General features: G+C 41.4%; 1 protein-coding gene across 1 annotated transcript in view; it reads left to right on the plus strand.

Annotated features, from left to right (window-relative positions):
* The first annotated feature begins 9,651 nt into the window (after positions 1-9,651).
* Positions 9,652-19,929, plus strand: part of epb41l2 (erythrocyte membrane protein band 4.1 like 2) — a 96,505-nt gene continuing 86,227 nt past the window's right edge. The window contains exon 1 of the mRNA XM_042333739.1: positions 9,652-9,793. The gene's annotated coding sequence lies outside the window, so the exon portion shown is untranslated. The remainder of the gene's footprint in view (positions 9,794-19,929) is intronic.

Below are 19,929 nucleotides of genomic sequence, written 5' to 3' on the forward strand. Positions count from 1 at the left end.
CATTATATGTTGGAGCAATTATTCTGTTAACTGCCACTTAAATGTGGGAAGAATAATATTGGTAATTAGTTGGTACACTGTGTGTGCAAACAGTGCCCAATATAAATTAATGACTGTATGCCCATCTACCATTGCAAAATCAGCAAAAATACTCAAAATGTTAGTCTATATAATATTTTATCTTCTCTCATTTTTTATGTTCCTTGCTCCTATTTCTGACTATCGGCTTTTTGTAGTTAGCATCTAAATTTTGTGCTCAAATGTTTCATTTAAATATGACCACATTTCCTGGTGCTCAACAATACAGCACACACAACAAAAGGTTTGCACATGTTAAAGAATTGTACCTAGTATATTCCTATTGAAATATTGCACAGAACATAAAACATGTGGTAGGGAACAAAATACTATGTTTATTCCGTCAGCCATAATTGAAATTCCCATCTTGCTGCTATAATCAAGTTGAATTCTTTCTTACAGGCAACAGCTAACCCAAGGATCTCTTCACCAAGAATCCCTCTGCCTTGCCCCTTCTTTATCTTTAAATCCCACTTTTTAAGACCTACCTCTTCGATTGCACCTCCCTTTTCTCTTTGATCAATGTCCAATCCACCGCAGTGCAGCACTCCAGGCTCTATTCAGGATGAAAGGCCTATATAAATCCGAGTTTGTTATTGTAATTCTATTATGTTATTAAAGTAGATTTGATACTTCAAGAAGAAAAGTTGGAAGAAAATTTTAGTGTTTTGTGTTTATTAACATAGTGCATGCAAGTTTGCTGGTAAGTGAGTAATGATGCCGATAAATGTGTAAATGATGCCTTTCTGTCAAATCTGGCTTTGAAGTAATAATTTATAAAGAAAAAAAAGGGTATAAATTATTCATGCTCAGTAGATCACAAGGTGTAACTTTTTTCCAGTAGATGACTTGTTCACGATTTGGGGGCAATTCTGCTACCATTATGTGGTAAGCAGGCATCACAAAGAGAACTATAGCCTGGCCTGGCTGATGTATACGTGAACATCTAGATATCATCGGAATACTTATACATTGAAGTCAAGACATCTGTACAGGTACAAAAGATCATTGTGCTTAGTTGCTCTGGGTTTTTGACTTTACAATATCAAGTTAGACTTCCATAATACATACAGAAATGGAGTTCTAACGGAGTCTTGTCAGATCTGAAGTTGCCTCCAGACTCAGGTTTGTCTCTGGATTTAAACTGATAATGTAAAACAGTACAAAAGTTCAAAAACACAGTGCCCCATTTATTGATCACCTGAAATACTATACTCAGTTTAGTAGTCAACTTTCTAACATAGATACTGTGTGATTGAATCCTTCCCTTAAAAGGCAATTCAAAAGTGGAGATCTAATCTCTGGGATTTATTTGCTGATGTCACTATAAATTCAAGCATAATGGTCTTACATGACCTTTTCTCTGAGGAATTGTAGTGCTACTGGTAAATAACATTGACTGTGGTTAGTGTCAGGTTATGTAAACTAATAATATCAGACACAATACCAATCTCGATGAAAAGACTGCTTGTTTATTTTATGCCATTACAGTATCTTAAATTCAACTTAAGTTCTCTGTCATTCACAAATTGTTTTCAAGGCCATAGATGCACAGCCACTGTGAATGCCTGGGGCTGCTAAACACATTGTGCACGTGCTGGAAAGAACTGTGGATAGCTGGACAATAATCCTCTGCCGTCTATTGAGCCTCTCCACAGTACCATATTGCACCACATGGATCATTCCTCACATTTAGTGTCTCACGCTGATACGACTTTAGTTATCTCAAATTGGCAACTAAAGTGGAATGTGTTAAGATGGTTAAATGGATCAAATGGACTCTTGGGAATTTATATTTCAAGACTAATTCATCAAAGACAATACATTGTAATTGCCTAATAACTGAAAATTTGAAGGATATTGTACATCTGTCAAGAAAAATGTCAACAACAACACATTTTCATTAATATACTGTCCTTCACATTGGGGGGGACATCCCAAGGAGATGAAAAGTTTAGACTTTGCACCTTGCTATGTAAATCTAATTGCAGAATGTAAAAGTATATCAATTAAACAACAACAGAATTACATTTGTAAACATTCACATCAGGAGGACGCCCCAAGGTGCTGAACAGTCAGGGATCAGGACCCGAGTGTGGGGTGGGGGGCAGAGTTGGGATGAGGAAGGGCAGAGAGTTAGGAGGGCAGCTGAAGGCACATTGAAAAGGCGAGTCTTGAGTTACATGTTGAAGACGGCAAGGGAGGGAGCAAGGCGAAGGGATTGTGAGATGGAGTTCCAAAGGATGGAGGAAGAGAGGCTGAAAGCCCGGCCGCTGATGGTCGGGTGGGTTGGGCGGGAAACATGGAGCAGACCAGAGCCTGCTGAATGGAGAGAGCAGACAGGTTGATAGGGGGTTAGCAGGTCAGAGAGGTAGGAGGGAGCAAGGCCGTGGAGGACCTTGAAAGTGAGGATGAGGATTTTGAATTCTATCCTCTGTGGGATGGGGAGCCAGCAGAGCCGGGCAAGGGTGGGAGCGATGGGGTCACAGAGCCTGGTGTGGGAGAGGACACGAGCTGCAGAGTTCGGGATGATCTGCAGCTTGTGGAGGGAAGAGTTGCAAAGGCTGACAAAGAGGGAGTTTCCGTAGTTGAGCCTTGAGGTGACGAATTAGTGGTTGAGGGTTTCAGTGGCCTGAGAAGTGAGGCAGTGGCGGAGTCAGGCAATGTTGCAGAGGGTGCTAGACATAGAGTGCAGTCGTTTTTCAGCGACCACCAACCTCTTTCCACTATCATTGGTGGTTGAGCTTCAAGTTATTATTCCCCTAACCTCTGGAACTCCCTTGCTCCCCGTCTCCATCTCATCACCCTCTCTATTTTTAAGTCCCACCTTAAAACTTCTCTTCAACCACACCTATGGTTTAATCCCCTCACCCTCAGGGTGCACCTTTGTTATTATGAAGTACTCTGAGACATTCTGCTATGTAAAGGGTGCTATATAAATGCAAGTACAGGTAGTTGTTGTTTACATTTGCACCATTAAAAAGTTAATACTAATTAGTGCTGCTTGCGGATATGATTATTGGCATATGCATAACGTTCCTGAAGTCTCGGAGAAAACAATTGATAGAAATAAATATGCATCCAGCTTCCTGCTCTGAATCACTTCATTGCTGCAATCAATGTCAGAGGATAAGAAACAATAAAAATAGTCACAGGAAAACAATGAATTAAACATAAATTAACAAAAGTTACATTTGTGAGATTTTCCTTATAAACAGGAAGGAACAAAGTTTTTAATCAAACTCAAAACTTGCCTGATGTTTTAGTGAGTAAAGTCAAAGACTCATCACCCAGTAATAAGCATATTGGCCAGGTTTGAATTCTGAACTGTGTTGAGTTAGCTGAGACAGCATTTGGAGCACTATATAGTGTGCTGTGCTGTAAAATTCTATAATTCTATAAAAATGAAAAATCGCAGGGCTATGAGGTAAGAGCGGAACAGTGGGACGAGTTGGTAACCCTTTCAAAGAGTTGACATAGGTACATTGTGCCAATTGGCCTCCTTCTGTGCTGTAAAATTCTATCATTCTACAGATTAGTCAGTGCCCCTGGATTAGGGAGGATATTTTCACTCCGGAGACCATACGAATTATGTGTGCGTGTATATCTGGTAAAGGTTTGAATAGGTTTGGCTGTGATGTCCCAAACACCAAACATTTACCATCAAATCTCACACATAAGTAATGGCCACTTAGTTGAGGTACTGGAACTAATATTGCTATAAATCTATGACAAGCAGGGCATATCGATATTGCCTTTAATGGCTATTTGTTCATTTTTAAATTTCACTTTCTTAATGAGATGCCAGTGAGCAGATGATGTTTCTGGGCTTCCAGGCTTCTGCTAATGTATTCATCACCACAAGACAGCAGATGCAGGGTTCAGTTCAGTTCATCTGATAATCTCTTGCTCCTTTTCTTTTAATTCTTTGAAGACATGTTGGATGAAATTTTAGAAGGTTATGCTTGAAGGCTTATTTGATAGAAGGTTATGCTTGAAGGCTTAGTTGAGGAAGGGCAGGAGGAGGCTAATATGGAGCATAAACACCGAGATAGACCAGTTGGGGCAAATGACCTGTTTCTGTGCTGCATGTTCTAATGTATTTTAATATAAATTTAGCTAGTTGGTGAAATTTCTGCATAAGATTCCCATTATATGCTTCCCATAATAATGGCAGCATAACTTTACCAACCAGCAGCATTTCTCTTTGTTTATTTTTCTTGCACATCAAACCAACAACTATCGCCTCTTACTTATCTCATATTTTCTCAACTCATATTTCTTCATCAGGAGATCACAAGAGAGGTTCAGATGTCCCTTTAGTCCATTTAATCTCATCCTTCCAGAATTCAGTTCATCTTCCCATTACAACAAGCTATTTATTAAATGAGCTAAGCATCCTGGCATCAATCACCCTTCCTGGTAATCTGTTCCAGCTGTTGGTTATCTACAAGTGGAAATTCTTGGTCCCAAATGAAACTCTGAGATCTCCTCCTTTGCTACAGATGTTTCCAGGAACCTCTAATTCTTCTATTAACTTTTAACTCTTTATATTTTAACTTTTAACTCTTTTTATGGGTGATTCATGACAAATCAGTTGATAGCCTGTACAATTCCTTCAAATCTTTCTCTCTTCCTAGCATCAAAGTCACGTTCACACTATAACTGTCCCTCGCTCCATCCTGGCTGCATTTCTACTGGAAAAAATAATCCTTTTAAAAAGGCAATTAAACCATCAATAAATTAATGCAAACATCTTCCGAGATGACTTGTAGCAGATCTAAAAGGAAGTTTGGGAGGAATTTCTTCAAGGAAATGTGGACGAGACTATAGAACTGTTAACACTGTGGTTGAAGTAAACAGCATTAATATATTTAAGACAAAGCATACAAAGGGAGACAGGAATAGATGAGAGGGGATTAGGAGGCAACATTTAGAGTATTAATACCAACATTGACTAGTTGAACCAAATAGCCTATTTCTATGCTATAACATTGTATGTAATACAGAGTAAAGGGATAAAAACCACCAGCAGGTGCACAAGAGTAAGCAGGGCAGATCCATCCTAAAATTTGACAGGTTTCAGTTTTTTGTTTACATTTGTATTAGACATGTTTCAGTTTCTGTTTACATTTATATTGGTCATGTTTCAGATTTTTGTTTACAAATACGCAATATATTCTATAAATTACAATGAAGCACATCATTGTTCTATCTGCGAATGACATCATGATAACAAAGATGATGTGCTAATAGTCTGGGTCTTCTTGCACTGCAAATAAAAAAGTGTTTAATATAATTTTTTTTATACGACTGTGTCCCTTTAATAAAACTATTCCTACAATTTCATTGAAAGAATGGATTACCTGGGAGTTATGAGCAACTTTAATTTATTATAATTTAAGTCTGACTGTGCGCTAATGACGGTGCAGCAATTTGATTAATTAATGAAGTACTGTCACAGGGGATTATCTGAAGTATGTGGTTGCTCCAGAATTGGTATGAAATACGACAAAATAAACAGCCAAATGTATCAACGTATTTTGTGGCCTCTTATCACTAGATAATAAAATAATTATTGGCTCCAGGAACTAACGTTTTTCGATAGAGTTTATTTAACGCAGTTTGATTTTGCATACAACTGATGACATTATTTAAAAAAAAGTGTCTCCTGGTGTCTTGGCAACTTCTTCTAGATTAATTGGTCATTCATTTTATGACTACTTGTGGGACCTGTTGGTGCAAATTGTTGCCATATTTGTCCACAAAAACAGCAATTATCTGTGAAACACTTTAAGCCCTTTTGATATGATAAGGCGCAATAAAAATTCATGTTCTTTCTTACCGAAACCAATTGGATTTTAAAATAAATAAAAATCTTATATATAAACAAAGGCTAATGCTGCAGTGTCTTCATAATTACATGAACAGTATTGTAATCAGGAAATGATTTCTGGTATCTCATTCTTTCTCTTAAATTTCTATCTTTATCCCAACTCTATTATTTAGAATCATATACTGCTCGGATCCCTGCCTTTGGACGTCTTCCTGACATGAAAGGCCCTTTACAAATGTAATTTGTTTATCTGTAGCTTTACTCCTGTTATTTATTGCTTTATTGTTTTCAACAGAAACTTCTCCCACTTGATGACGCTTTCTCTTTAATGTTATATCAACCCTTAAAATGAGCTGGATAAGTAAGTTATTACTAACAGTCATGTAAGTTATAGGTTTAGATAATCACATACTCTTTCACGGTTATGTGTCCAGATTGGAATAATGTAAAGTTATCAATCAACCAGAGTAGAATTAAGCAGTGTTAAATAGATAGCCTGGATTTCTTTCTTTGATTATCTCCAGTAGTAGACAAAATGCACTGTGTGCAATGATTTTTAAAATTCTGACCTGGCATTAGTCACTTCCCACAAGAGATTAAATAAATTCCAAAAAATGACCATATAATGTTCAATATGTTCTTTGTATAATGGAGGGTATACAAGTTCCAGAAATACAGTTGATCAAAACAGTCAAAAGCATTCAACCATTACTGAACCAAACATTCTAGGGGACTATAATGAGTTGTGGTTGAGTATTATTATTTAGAATCATATACTGTACAAGAATATACAGTCAATTCACTTAACTGTATATTCTGTGAAGCTCTTTGAGATGTCTCGAAGACATGATTTGGTGCTATATCAAGTGCAAGGATTATTATTAAAAAAAATTGCGCTAGTTGGAGCAGAAATTCAAGAAAGGTAGGAAATAGGAGATGATTGAAGAGCGATGAGTGAAAGCATGGTTGAAGGGGAAAATCTTGGGAAGGGTTTTGAAAGCAGAGGGAGGTTGTGAAGCAGAGAGATTTTGGGAGGCAATTTCAGACAGTTGAGGGGCTGCGGTAGCTGCTGAAAGCTTCGCTGCGAATAGTGGGCCCAAATGTAATCTTCGTTTATATTTTTCTCTCTATATATAATCCAAGTGTCTAATGATTCATAAATACTTGTTTTATAAATTTCAGAGAGTAAGTCATGAAATGTTTGCAGTGATAATAAGTAGATTCTGATGATTTAGCGATGTTTGATAATCAGTTTATGTTAACAAACATAATCATACAGGGGAGGAAAACAACCACAAGATTACATTTGTATAGCGCTGGACAGAATACAGCATTTCAGACCCGAGCTGGAGTCAGTGGGGGGAGAAGGGAGGGGAGGGGAAGAGGGGTGGCCGATGGCATGGTCGAAGAGGAGGGTCTTGAGGCGGGATTTGAAGGAGGCTAAGGAGGGGACGAGGTGGAGTGATTAGGGATAGAATTCCAGAGGTTGGGGGCAGAGTGGCTGAAGGCTCTCCCGCCAATGGTGGGGCGGGTGGGTCGGGGGACGTGGAGCAGGCTGGAGCCGGCTGAGCGGAAGGAGTGGGTAGGTTGGTGGGGGTTAGGAAGAGACATGAAGACTCTTCAGTAGAATGGCCAAATGGAGAGAACATCACTTGTGGCGAAAATAACAAAACAAACAACATACTTTAAATAGCTGCAGATAAAGAGAGGAGATTTAAGAGATAATTGAATGAGTTTAATAATAATAATGCTTGCATTTGATATAACGCCTTATCACGTCTTCAAGACGCCTCAAAGTGCTTCACAGGATATACTGTAAAATAATAATAATAATAATCCTTGCATTTGATATAGCGCTTTTCACGTCGGGAGGACGTCCCAAAGCGCTTCACAGAAGACACTGTAAAGTGCAGTGACTGTGTGTTTTGTGGGCGAAATGCAGCAGCCAATTGCACACAGCAGTGTCCCATAAACAGTCATGAATTGAGTGATCATATTTTTTTCTTTTGGAGGGATTATTACAACAACAACAACAAAATTACATTTGTAAAGCACCTTTCACATCAGGAGGATTTCCCAAGTCGCTGAACAGCCAGGGATCAGGACTCGAGCATTGGGGGAGGGGGGGGCAGGGTTGGGATGAGGGAGGGCAGAGAGGTAGGAGGGCAGCTGAAGGTATGGTCAAAAAGAAGGGTCTTGAGTCATGCATTGATGGAGGCAAGGGAGGGAGCAAAGCGAAGGGAGTGTGGGATGGAGTTGGGGAAGAGAGGCTGAAAGCCCGGCCACTGATGGTAGGGTGGGTTGGACGGGAGATATGGAGCAGGACGGACCCTACCGAGCAGAGGGAGTGGACAGGTTGATAGGGGGTCAGCAGATCAGAGATGTAGGAGGGAGCAAGGCCATGGAGGGCCTTGAAAGTGAGGATGAGGATTTTGAGTTCTATTCTCTGAGGAATGGGGAGCCAGTGAAGCCGGGTGAGGGTGGAGGTGATGGCGTCATGGAGCCTTGTGTGGGAGACGACACGAGCTGCAGAGTTGTGGATGATCTGCAGGTTGTGGAGGGAAGAGTTGGGGAGGCCGACAAGGAGGGAGTTTCCGTAATTGAGCCCTGAGGAACACTGCATGAGACTGTCCTGATATGGAAGAGAAGACGTTGGCGGAGATAAAGTGGAGACGGTGTGCGAGATAAGACCTCAACCTTCAAGGACAGAACCTTGAAGATTGAGAAGGAGAGGCGGTACAGGAGGATGGAGTTGTCCACGGTATCGAAGGCAGCAAAGAGGAAGGGGAGGACTAGGAGGCAGAGGGAGCCCTGTTCACAGATAGACAGGATGTCGTTTGTGATCCCGACCAGAACAGTTTCGGAGCTGTGAGCAGCGCGGAAACCCGATTGGAGGGGCTCGCGAAGGGAGTGGCAGGAGAGGAAAGAGCGAAGCTGGGAAGCAGCGACTCTTCCCCTGAATTAAGAATAAATTTTGAATTAATGATGAATTAAGAGTAAATTTTCGATTGGAATGTCGTTACATTTGATTCCGAAGACATCTGTAACATTGGCAATGTTGACAACAACAACAACTTAGATTTATAGAGCGCCCTCCACGCCGGACGGCGTCTCAGAGCGCTTCAGTTTGTTTATTGTGACATTTTTTGTTTACGGAGAACACTTTGTTGGTTACAACAGCGAATAAACACTGCAGTGCAAATGGGAACAGGATTCCCACTCCAGCTCGTGACTGACAGTCCACTCGCCCCGCCCACAAATCTGGATGCCTGTCTACCGTCACCACGGCTTTCCCCGCCCACCACCTGTCAATCCACCGCGATGCTCCGCCCCACTCCTCACCAAGCTGCGCCTGGAGGGGCGGGGTCCGGGTCGATGGGCGGAGAGGACTGTTGACTGACAACACTGTCGACCAACCGACCGCGTCTTCTGATGATGTCACGCGCCAAAGAGACCAACAGGATTCGTTGCCGCGGAGAGCAATAGGAGCGGGCGGGGGGGGGGCGGGGGAAATGTTAAAGAACTGCGTGTGATTGGTAGTGGAAGGAAAGAGGGGCGGGGCGGAGGCGTGGCAGATCGCTCCACCCCTCAGTCAAGCTCCGCCCACTGCACCAGCCAGCCCTGCCCCCCCCCCCACACTCCTCAGTCAGTCAGTCAGCCGACTAACTCCGCCCCCTCTCCGCCCCGCCCTTCGCTAGTCCCCGCCCCGAGCCCCGCGATCAGGGACTGACTGTTTAACGCGCGCTGGAGGAGAGTTTTGAAGCTGAGAGCGCGCGGCGTGTTCGCAACTGTCACGGCGGCGGCGGCGGCGGCGGGAGGAGGAGGAGGAGGAGGGGGAGAACGGGGCAGAAGAGAGCACGGACGGGGCTCAGAGAGCAGGTAAATAACGCCGTGTTTACACGCCTGCAGGATGCCGTGCCGTGCCCAGCCTGTGGCTTGTCTGTCTGCCCCCCGAGGGTCCCCCTGGTCGCTCTCTCTCTCTCTCTCTCTCCGGGGGCTCCGCTCCTGCTGTTTATCTCTGGCGGGGGAGGGAGGGAGGGAGGGAGGAGGAGGAGGCAGCGCCATTTTGGGTTGTGATCCGTGATTTTTGCCCTTTTTTTTTAAAAAAAATTTTTTTGAGGGGGGGAAATGCGTCAGTTTGGTTTTTAAAGGGCTCGGGGGCTCGTCTCCAAACAAAAAAAAAACGGATGCATCGCCGGCAAAGTGAAAATGTATTTGTGTTCTTGTTTGTGCTGAGGGGGTGGGGGGGAGAGAGGGAGAGAGAGAAATAACTCCGCAGAGCATTTGTCTTTCACATGTTGTTGTTGTGTGTGTGTGTGTGTGGGGGGGGGGTTGAAAAAAGTTATCGCATGTTGTTGTTGTTGTTATCTGCTGCTCTCTCACTCACTCTCTCTCTCTCTCGTCCCCTTGCCTTTCCTCTCTCGCTGTGTAACGGTCCCTTGTTGAGTAGGGACGAGAAACTCGTCGGGAGGAGAGAAGGGGTGAGAGAAACAAACCACCGCTGTGCTTTGCAGCTGTGTTTTTAAAGACCCGCGTCTTCTTTTTGCCTCGCCCACAATCCACGTTGACTTACAAGAATCGTCTATCATCTTCTCCCCCTCCACCATCCCCTCCCACCCTCTCCTCTCTCTCTCTCTCTCTCTCCCCTTCCCTCCCTCTCTCCCCTTCCCTCCCTCCCTCCCTCCCTCCCGTTAAACCGAGAAATACATCACTTCTCCTTCGATTTTGTTTGGCCGGGTTTTCAAAACCGAGGAAGAAAGGGGAAAAAAAGTCATCCCGTTATATATCATTAGAAAGGTTTTTTTTTCTCCCCCCCCCCCCCCCCGTGTGTTTTTTTTACACGCGCAAGAGAAGTTTTTTTTTAAAAGAAATTTATATATATATATATGTGTGTGTATAAAAGAGAAGCTCGGAATGTATAGTTTTTTTTAAAAAAAAAGATTTCGTTTCTTTTTCTTTTGCTTTGTCGGCTTCTTTTCTTTACGGCAAGAAGAGCGGAAGATTGGTTGCTCTCCGAGGTGTGGAAGTGTCGTGTTCGTTGCGTTGCTCGTGGAGTTGGTGCAACAACTCGCACGTTTTGTGCAGTGTGTGTGTGTATGTATGTGTGTGTGTGTGTGTGTGTGTTGAAGCGCTGGTGTGTATAAACGCCGAGCCGCCGTGCCGTGTCGCAACCCCTCATACCACAGTTCGGATTATTTCCACGAGGGTTTTGACTACTGCGTTTATTTTCGGTGACGTTAAATTGAACGAGTTCACAACCGGGTCTGCCCTCTCGGTGCGGATGATTGGAGAGACATGTACACCGGCCGCTGAGACGCCACAGACGGTCTTTGCTCGGCGCCGCCGCGCTGTTGGTTATCTGTTGTGCTGTTGTTATACTGCATATGTTAAGTGTTTTTAGTAATTATTTTTTTTTGGGGGGTGGGGGGGGGGAGGGGGCTTCTTGCGACTTTGGGAAATCGCCGGTCAGAAATCAAAGGTGGAAAGCAGCGCCCACCCACGTGTCCATTTATCACCTTCAGTGAGCAATTCTTTTCAAAGATTGTCCGAATAGCAAAATGTGTATTGCAATATTAAGTTTCTCCCACTTTTTAATTCATGTATGTGCATTTCTCTTGCGTTTTACAGAACATAAGGTTGTAAATTAGCATTATAAATTTTGTAAATCCAGTGTTAGGCACTGCATATACAGTAATGCAACAACAAGTTGCATTGTATAGCGCCTTTCATGTTGGGAAGACACCCCAAGGCGTTGGACAATCAAGGGTTTGCACCCGAGCTGGCGGTTGAATTTGAGAGGGGTGGGGCTATGTGAGGAGTGGGAAGACGGCCGAAGGAACAGTCAAAGAGCAATGCCTTGAGAGGGATCTCGAAAGAGGTGAGGCGATGGGGTTCCGGAGAATGGAGGCAGAAAGATTGATGGCCTGATTGGCGATGGTGGGGCGGGCAAGGCAGGGGCATGAAGCAGACCAGTGGCCGCTGAACGCAGGGAGCAAATGGATGATCTATTGTCTGATTTAATAATAATAATAATAATCCTTGCATTTGATATAGCGCTTTTCACGTCAGGAGGACGTCCCAAAGCGCTTCACAGAACACACTGTAAAGTGAATTGACTGTATATTTGTGGGCGAACGCGGCAGCCAATTGCGCACAGCAATGCCCCACAAACAGTCGTAGATTGAAAATGACCAATTTAATTATTGTTTTTGTTTTTTTTGGAGGGATTATTATTAGGCTCTGTGTGGAGTAAGGAAACTTGCCCAAGGTTTCGCCCTCTGCCTGGAATTGAACTCAGGTCTCTCACTTGCAAAGCGAGTGCTCTAACCACTGAGCTACAGGACTCCATTAATTAATTAATGTAATTATATTAATGTTTCTAGTAAGTGGGTACCACAGATTCATTTACAACTATTTCCCATCTCTATTTGGAAGAAACTGTAGTTCCAAAGTATAAAGCAGTAGTAAAGCAAACATTTTGGAACTGTAATTCCAAAATGATTTGCTTTAAGTTGTGTTGCTCTTAGTAAAACAAATGTGAACAAATATTTCCCTCAAGGCACTCTTTTCTGCTGTTATATGTAATCTCTCTCGGTAGCTCATCTATCTAGACTTCTAGACAAGTGATTCAAGTACCAGTAAAATGAAAGGTGAATTATACCTAATCTAGTGTAGTCCTACTAAATGACAACATAAGGATTTGTTGTGCTTTATCTTCTATTTTGCCAGCCGTGTGTCATGCAGAAACCCATTACGGTGTTTAAGAGTATCAAAACCAAACCCATCTAAACATTGGAAATTCCAGCGATGTTTAATGGAATGTCCTGTCTCTTCTTGGAGGCCCGCATCCTGCTAATCTAATTCCGGAAAGTATTAGCCACAGGTTATAACAATATAGTAATATAATCCTTGCATTTGATATAGTGCGATGTCACATCTTTGAGATGTCTCAAAGCGCTTTGCAGAATATACTACAAAGTGAATTGACTGTATATTTGGCGGTGAAAAATATACGGATGGCAAGAGCCAAGGCTTGGGGACTCCAGAGTGTGCATTTTGGGTACTGCTGGAATCTTAACCATTCAAAACTGCTTTGAGAGCATTGCCTGGCAAACTTCCCACTGCTTGCTCAGCAAGGACTACCCTACTCGTTAAGGCTATCACTTACAGGGCTAATGGGAGCTGAGGACGAAGAGTTCCTGCGGCCAGTGACTGGTCCTCTTTGATAGGAAGATGTACATAATGTGCAGATGAAGCTGAATTGCTTAGTGTTTTTGTAGTGTTTATTATTTGAACAGATGTTCAAATTTGGGCAGACGTGACATGATGTGACGTGATTTACTACAAAGCAGAATGGTTACATTTTACTGTAGGAAGTGAAAAGGTTGCTCTGTAATTTTTACCTTGCTTTTTGAAAATATAAAAGTTGTGGTTTTGTGTTTTGGAAAGTTTTAACTTAAACAAACCAGTCTGATTTGTTTGCTATAAACTGCTAATATTTCTTGCAGACTCAGTAGTTTAAATTATCTGCAGTTGTTAGCTATGTCCCAGAAATGGTTCATATATTACTTCACTTAAGTGTTTCTAAGTGTTTTTCACTATTGGGCCAGCCAGACCAACAACACTGCTATATTACACCATGAATGGATATTACTTTTCTTAGTAAATTTGAACTTTCAAAATTAACTACTTTCTGCAGCAGGTGGACATTTTGTACAGAATATCTTGTCAAGCCATTTCTGAATTGTCTTATTAACAGTTCCAGTTGTACCAATGCTTATATGAACTACTGTATGATTGTCCTACTACATGTATTCAATTTGTAGGTCAACATTTTTTCTGATCTTCTCTAATTCCGTATTTCGTACATTGTCATCCCTTTGGGAGTGGGGCAGCGGGTTATCTAGTTTACTACCGATTACTGTTCACCTGTATGCACTTGTGAGTCCCAGATTATTGTGATGTCACTTTTGTTGGTTGATGTTCACACCAGTTGATGTTTACATCAATATCAAAGTGTTTACAGATTGTCCAATGGATATACTTAGCTACATTGTGTCGATTCAGGTATTCTAGTGGCCCTATGGCTGGACTTGATGACAATATGTGGTCTACTGTTTGTGGTGCTTGAAGGCATATTTGGCATTTCGGATCAGTGTTTTTTCTTCAAGATCTTTTCATAATAACGGGCAGTATTATCTGCAATTGGCTGCCGTGTTTCGCCTACAAAATGTCAAGTCAATCCTCTTTACAGTATATTCTGCGAAGTGCTTTGAGACATCTCAATGACTTGATACAATATTATTAATATTATCAGAGATAAGCAACTGTTAGTGTGACTGTTTTCAGATTCAAACCAGAAAAAAAGAACTAATGGCTGGATTTACTCTGAAAAAGTTTGTGTTTTTAATTTAGAAATTGTAAAATAAATTTATATGGGAATAGTAATCCTGATGAATTCCAGCCTGAATTGAACATCATTGTGGCCAATCAGAAAGAAGTTACTCACAGGTTACTGTCAATGACCAGTTATTGGCATCAAGAACATGTCTAGATGTATTTTAACTCTGATTTCAGTAGGAAAATATGGTGAAAACATGAACCCCAACACAAATGGAGGTGCTGAAGATGAGGGGCTAATGACCTGAGAGCGAGGCATCTCTGAGTGGGCACAGATTATAATAGTGGGGGCTGTTGTGGAGCTTCATTGATCTGTCTTTCTTGTATGGCTGGCCGCATTGATAGAAGAGGCATCAGAAGAGAAGCCAAGAAAGTCAAAATCAGTGGGTGAATGTGGTCAGCCCTACCAAACGGAAGTGCTTTATAATGTATGTGTTTACTAATGGGGAAAGTGTCATTTTATTAGTGTCTTCTTCCAATGTGATTTCTCACATATGTAAATGTTCAGCTGAGTCATCACACAGGCCAAGGATGCTGAGAAACTTGCCTTGTGAATGTCAGAACTCACCTTGTGAATGTCAGTTTCCCTAAATATTGTACTTTGTTATTTTGGAGGAAGGTCAAAGAAAGTGAGGTGTAGAGAAATGCTTTTTGAGGAGAGGAAGCTCACTGTGGAGGAGATGCTTCTTCCCCTGATCTACGATGAGCTCTCTGGGACTGAAGGGGAAGAAATGGGTATGTCGCAAATGAAAATGCTTTGTTGAAAATCACAAAACGCTCATGTTGTGATAAAAGTTTTGTCATGTTTTGTTGTGGTGAGCATTAATACAGATATCTGATTTATGAATGGTACTAAAGTAATATTTTTAGGGTAACTTTCTTTAGTTGAACATCAACAAGACCGAGGCCCTCCTAATTGGCTCCTGTCAAAGCTCCACACCTCAGGGGCTGACAACACCACCATCCATGGATGCACACTCCACCTTACTAAGCTTGACTACGCAAACTCCTTGCTTGTCGGCCTCCCCAACTCCTCCCTCAATAGGCTGCAGATCATCCAGAACTCTGCAGTCTGTGTCCCGCACCAGGCTCCGTGACCCTATCACCCCCATCCTTGCCCGACTCCACTGGCTTCCCATCACTCAGAGATCCTGGTCCTCACCTTCAAAGCCCTTCATGGCCTTGCTCCCCCTTACCTCTGCGACCTCTTAACCCCCTACCATCCTGCCCACTCCCTCCGCTCAGCGGGCTCCGGCCTGCTTCATATCCCCCACATTGCCTGCTCCACTTTTGGTGGGTGGGCCTTCTGCCACCTGCCCCTGCCCTCTGGAACTCCATCCTGCAGTCCCTCTACCTCGCCCCCTCCCTTGTCTCCTTCAAGACTCATCTCAAGACTCCTCTTCAACCGTGCCTTTGATCACCCTCCTCCCACCCCCAGCCAGGCTGATACATATGGAGGACTGTGGGTCAGGACATTGGGATGAAACACCCTTCGCTTGAGCAGTGCCGTGGGATCTTTAACATCCATCTACTATTTATCTGAAGAATGGCACCTCAGACAATGCAACGGTTTCACATTCTGCGTTGAAGTGAGGGTCTGAACTTTCTGAGGCAAATGCTACTAACCGCGATAAATTAACAATTGATAACACAGGAATTTTGCCATTGTCGGTTGTATTTCCTAAATTTTTATTATTAGCAACCGAGGACAGCAAATATGCATCCATTGGAGTCCTGTAGTTCAGTGGTTAGAACATTCGCTTTGCAAGTGAGAGACCTGAGTTCAATTCCAGGCAGAGGGCGAAACCTTGGGCAAGTTTCCTTACTCCACACAGAGCCTAATAATAATCCCTCCAAAAACCCAAAACAATAATAAATTGGTCATTTTCAATCTACGACTGTTTGTGGGACATTGCTGTGCGCAATTGGCTGCCGCGTTTGCCCACAAATATACAGTCAATTCACGTTACTGTATATTCTGTGACGCACTTTGGGATGTCCTCCTGACGTGAAAAGCGCTATATCAAATGCAAGGATTATTATTATTATTATTCATTGCCTTCAAGTCGCGTTATCCAGGATATCACCTTCCCAGTAACCACTGGTACTATAATGAAATGAAAATAGTCCTCCATCCTTACAAAGGTTGGCCATGGTTTACACAAATTGTTTGTTATTTCATCCTTTTAATGCAAAGAAAGCAATTTTGTCTCATCTAATTATACTCACCTCAGAAACTCTGGCAACATCACTGCCCACAAGACGATCTCCAAATTTGCCTTGGGACAAACGTGTCTGATTTGAAAGCTTCAATGGAAGTCTCCTACTTCAAAATTAATTTAACTTCACCGAATGATGAGACAGTATGGATTCCTGCTCTAGAAGCCTTGAGAGACTGCTTTTAGACCACATTTCACCAGACAGTTCCCCCATGGCTAAATATCTTTTCCCAAAAATGTGAATTGGCAGAAAATCAACTGGAATGTGAAAGAAACAAGCAATATCTCTTCAGGGACAAAGGATAAGACCAAATTCATGCTGGATATTAAGCAATGGTTGTAACGTACACCTGAAGACAATATATACTATAATGAAATGGAAATAGTCTATCCTTACAAAGGATGGTCATGGTTTACACAAATCTAATGCAACAGATCAAAAATAAAACAACAAGGAAATGTAGCTCATTGCACAGGCTAAGTTCAGGGCAATAGATTAAGATGAGTAACTATTTATTGCCTCGCTCCCTCCAGCCCCCCCCCCCCCCCCCCCCCCCCCCCCGAGTTTGGGTAAATAATAGGATTGATAAGGATTAGGAGTTCGACACGTGACACATTTGCCCACAAAATATACAGTTCTACTTTATCTTGTGAAGCATTAAGATATATCAGTGATGAAAGGCACAATTGCAAGAATTATTATTTTTATTAATTGGTAGTGCATTATTGAAAATCTGCTTTATACTTTATCAGACCCTGGAGAAGCTTCCAGCCTCCTCTAATGTAATCTGGAGTTGCATGTTGTCTGGCAATTTCTGTATAATACTATAGGAGATTGATTCCTTCAATAATATTGCCATCCATGTTAATCCACTTCATTGCCCACTGACACTCTGTGGATGCCCTGTGATTGACTTCTGTGATACATATTGGAATGTCTCACGTTATCCATGGTTTGTCTGGAAAAAATACTTTAGACATATTCTTCCTTCTGGTGTGAGGATTTGCAGAACATTCTTGATCTTATTATTGAACAATCCAAGAAATTGTGATAATTCTGTTGTCTCCAAAAAAAATTTATTCAGATCCTAAAGTAGAAAAGACCTATTGCCAAATAATAACACATAAAGCTCTTCAGAACAATGTGATCATCTAACTGCATCATTGGTTGGTTTTAATTTTTTTTCATATGAATAACATATGCATTGCTTGTTAAACTACTGGGATATTATTTGAGCTGAATTATTTAGGGGTTGCACTGAGTATTGTGAGTAGGTCACTCATACATGCTGGATGTTTTGGTTAGATTTTAGTGATATGTAGATCAGTAGATATGGAATCAATGGGATATTCAAAACTGAGATGGACAGATATTTGGGTAGTAGAGATGTTAAAGGGATTCAAACCCCATCACAAGGATTTTAAGCTCTTAGTGTACTCTGACATGCAACTCCAGATCAATCCTATTACTTACCTAGCCTCCTGGAGGAATGCACTTTACTCCAATGCTGCATTGAAGGAACGTGCCATCCATAGGATGAGACTTTTAAACCAAGGTCACGTGTACCTGTTCAGATGGATGTAAGATTTAAGTTTTTCTTGGTGTCCTGGCCAATAATCCTCCAGTTAAATTGGTTTTCTACCTATGATCTTTAATTGGAAAATTGATTTGCAGGGGTTGAAGTGAAATGAACAGAGGAGCTGATCTGGGTTATTATGCAGGGTATATACGAAGAGGAATCTAGGTTCCAAAGGAAACCAGAAGAACCTTGAGGCATTTCAAAGTGATAGGGTGCAATGTCAACTACAAGGATTTTTTTTAACGTTTGGAAATCGGAAATCAAGCTGAGCCCTGTAGCTGAAAGATGTCCAAAGAGGTGCAAAGTTATTTTGAATATTTTGCCTACAAAATACAGTCAATCCACTTTACAGTATATCTTGTGAAGCACTTAGCAACGTCTTGATGACATGATAAAGCACTATATTCAACTCAAAGATTATTAATAATAAATTGTCAAAACAACAAATTGTCAAAACACTCCCATTTGTATACAGTTAAGGAATTGTGTTTTGCTGTTGACTCAGAAAATATTTTGGTGCTTCATGAACACAATAGGACAGATTCCTTTTAATTTCTTACCCATGCAGCATCAAACAATGCTCATTCATGATAACCAATATATGAATTACCAATTGTAAATATTCTTTTAAAAAAGTCTTATTCAAAACGTAAGTAACTTGGTTATCAATAGATTACCTTGCATTCTATTAATTCACAGTGAAATTGATAACTTGCCACGGGGATAAGTTGTCGACACATAACTTATCACTTGCTCAATATCCTGGCTATTTCCCATAAGAAATCTTAATTATGATCCTTTAATAACTAGTCACCCTGGATATCTTGTAACTTGTCAGGTTTTCACTTTAAAGACAGTGTTTGCTCATAAAATACCTCTGATAACTGGTCAATGGAAAAAGCAAATCTGCAGTTGCAACAAGGTATAAAGTACCCAGGATTACACTTAATGATTAGATGGGAAACTAAGATAAGGTCATTTTATCTCTTCTTGGCCAACACTTGGCCTGCTTGCAGTTTATGTATCCATGTAGTAATATATCAATTATTGCTCAGTATCCTGTATGTGTCTTATTCAGTTGTTTGCGTCCATCCGTGTATGAGCTAAATGTCTTAAAAGACTTATGTGAGCATTTTGAATAAAGAAATTTAGAAACTTCTTTCTTGCGTCAATTTTGAATACCCGCTTGTGCATTTGGTAGTGGATACTGATACCTAATTTTATATTCAGTTAAATATCTTATGTGGTTGTATTGGGTAATAAAATCAATGTCTTCACTGGTAATACTCTACTCGTGCATATTGCATGATAAAATGCTTATGTATCAGTGTCCATGCTAATTTTAAATAAAACAGCCAAATACAGTATGGCTAATAACAATGGTACTTTGGATAACTTGTCAGCTCTATTAAGTTTATTTGGGGTGAGGGGTTATCAGGGTTTTGCAACCTCAGTGTTAATTATGGGAAGGATACCCATCATTAAATACATTTCCAGCAAGTATTTTAAAACTGAGACTTACAATAAAATTTGTTGGCTCATTTCATAGCACTTTCAACTGGGTCAGAAAGTTGTGAGTTCAAGACCCATACCTAGGCTGATATATCCAGTGCAATGCATCGTTGGTAGTGCCTTCTTTTAGATGAAGCATATTTCAGTCTGGTTTCTCATGGTGTCAGAGCCAACAATCCTCTAGATTATTTTTTATCATTCACCTCATAGCTGTTTGCTGGGCCTCGTTGGTGCAAATGGAAGCCACATTTGCCCTAAAAAAAGGTAACTATTTGAAAACCTAAGAATAATTAGAAGTTCTTTC

The sequence above is a fragment of the Callorhinchus milii genome, unplaced genomic scaffold (genome assembly GCF_018977255.1).
Source record: "Callorhinchus milii isolate IMCB2004 unplaced genomic scaffold, IMCB_Cmil_1.0 Scaffold3, whole genome shotgun sequence".
NCBI classification, from domain to species: Eukaryota; Metazoa; Chordata; class Chondrichthyes; order Chimaeriformes; family Callorhinchidae; genus Callorhinchus; species Callorhinchus milii.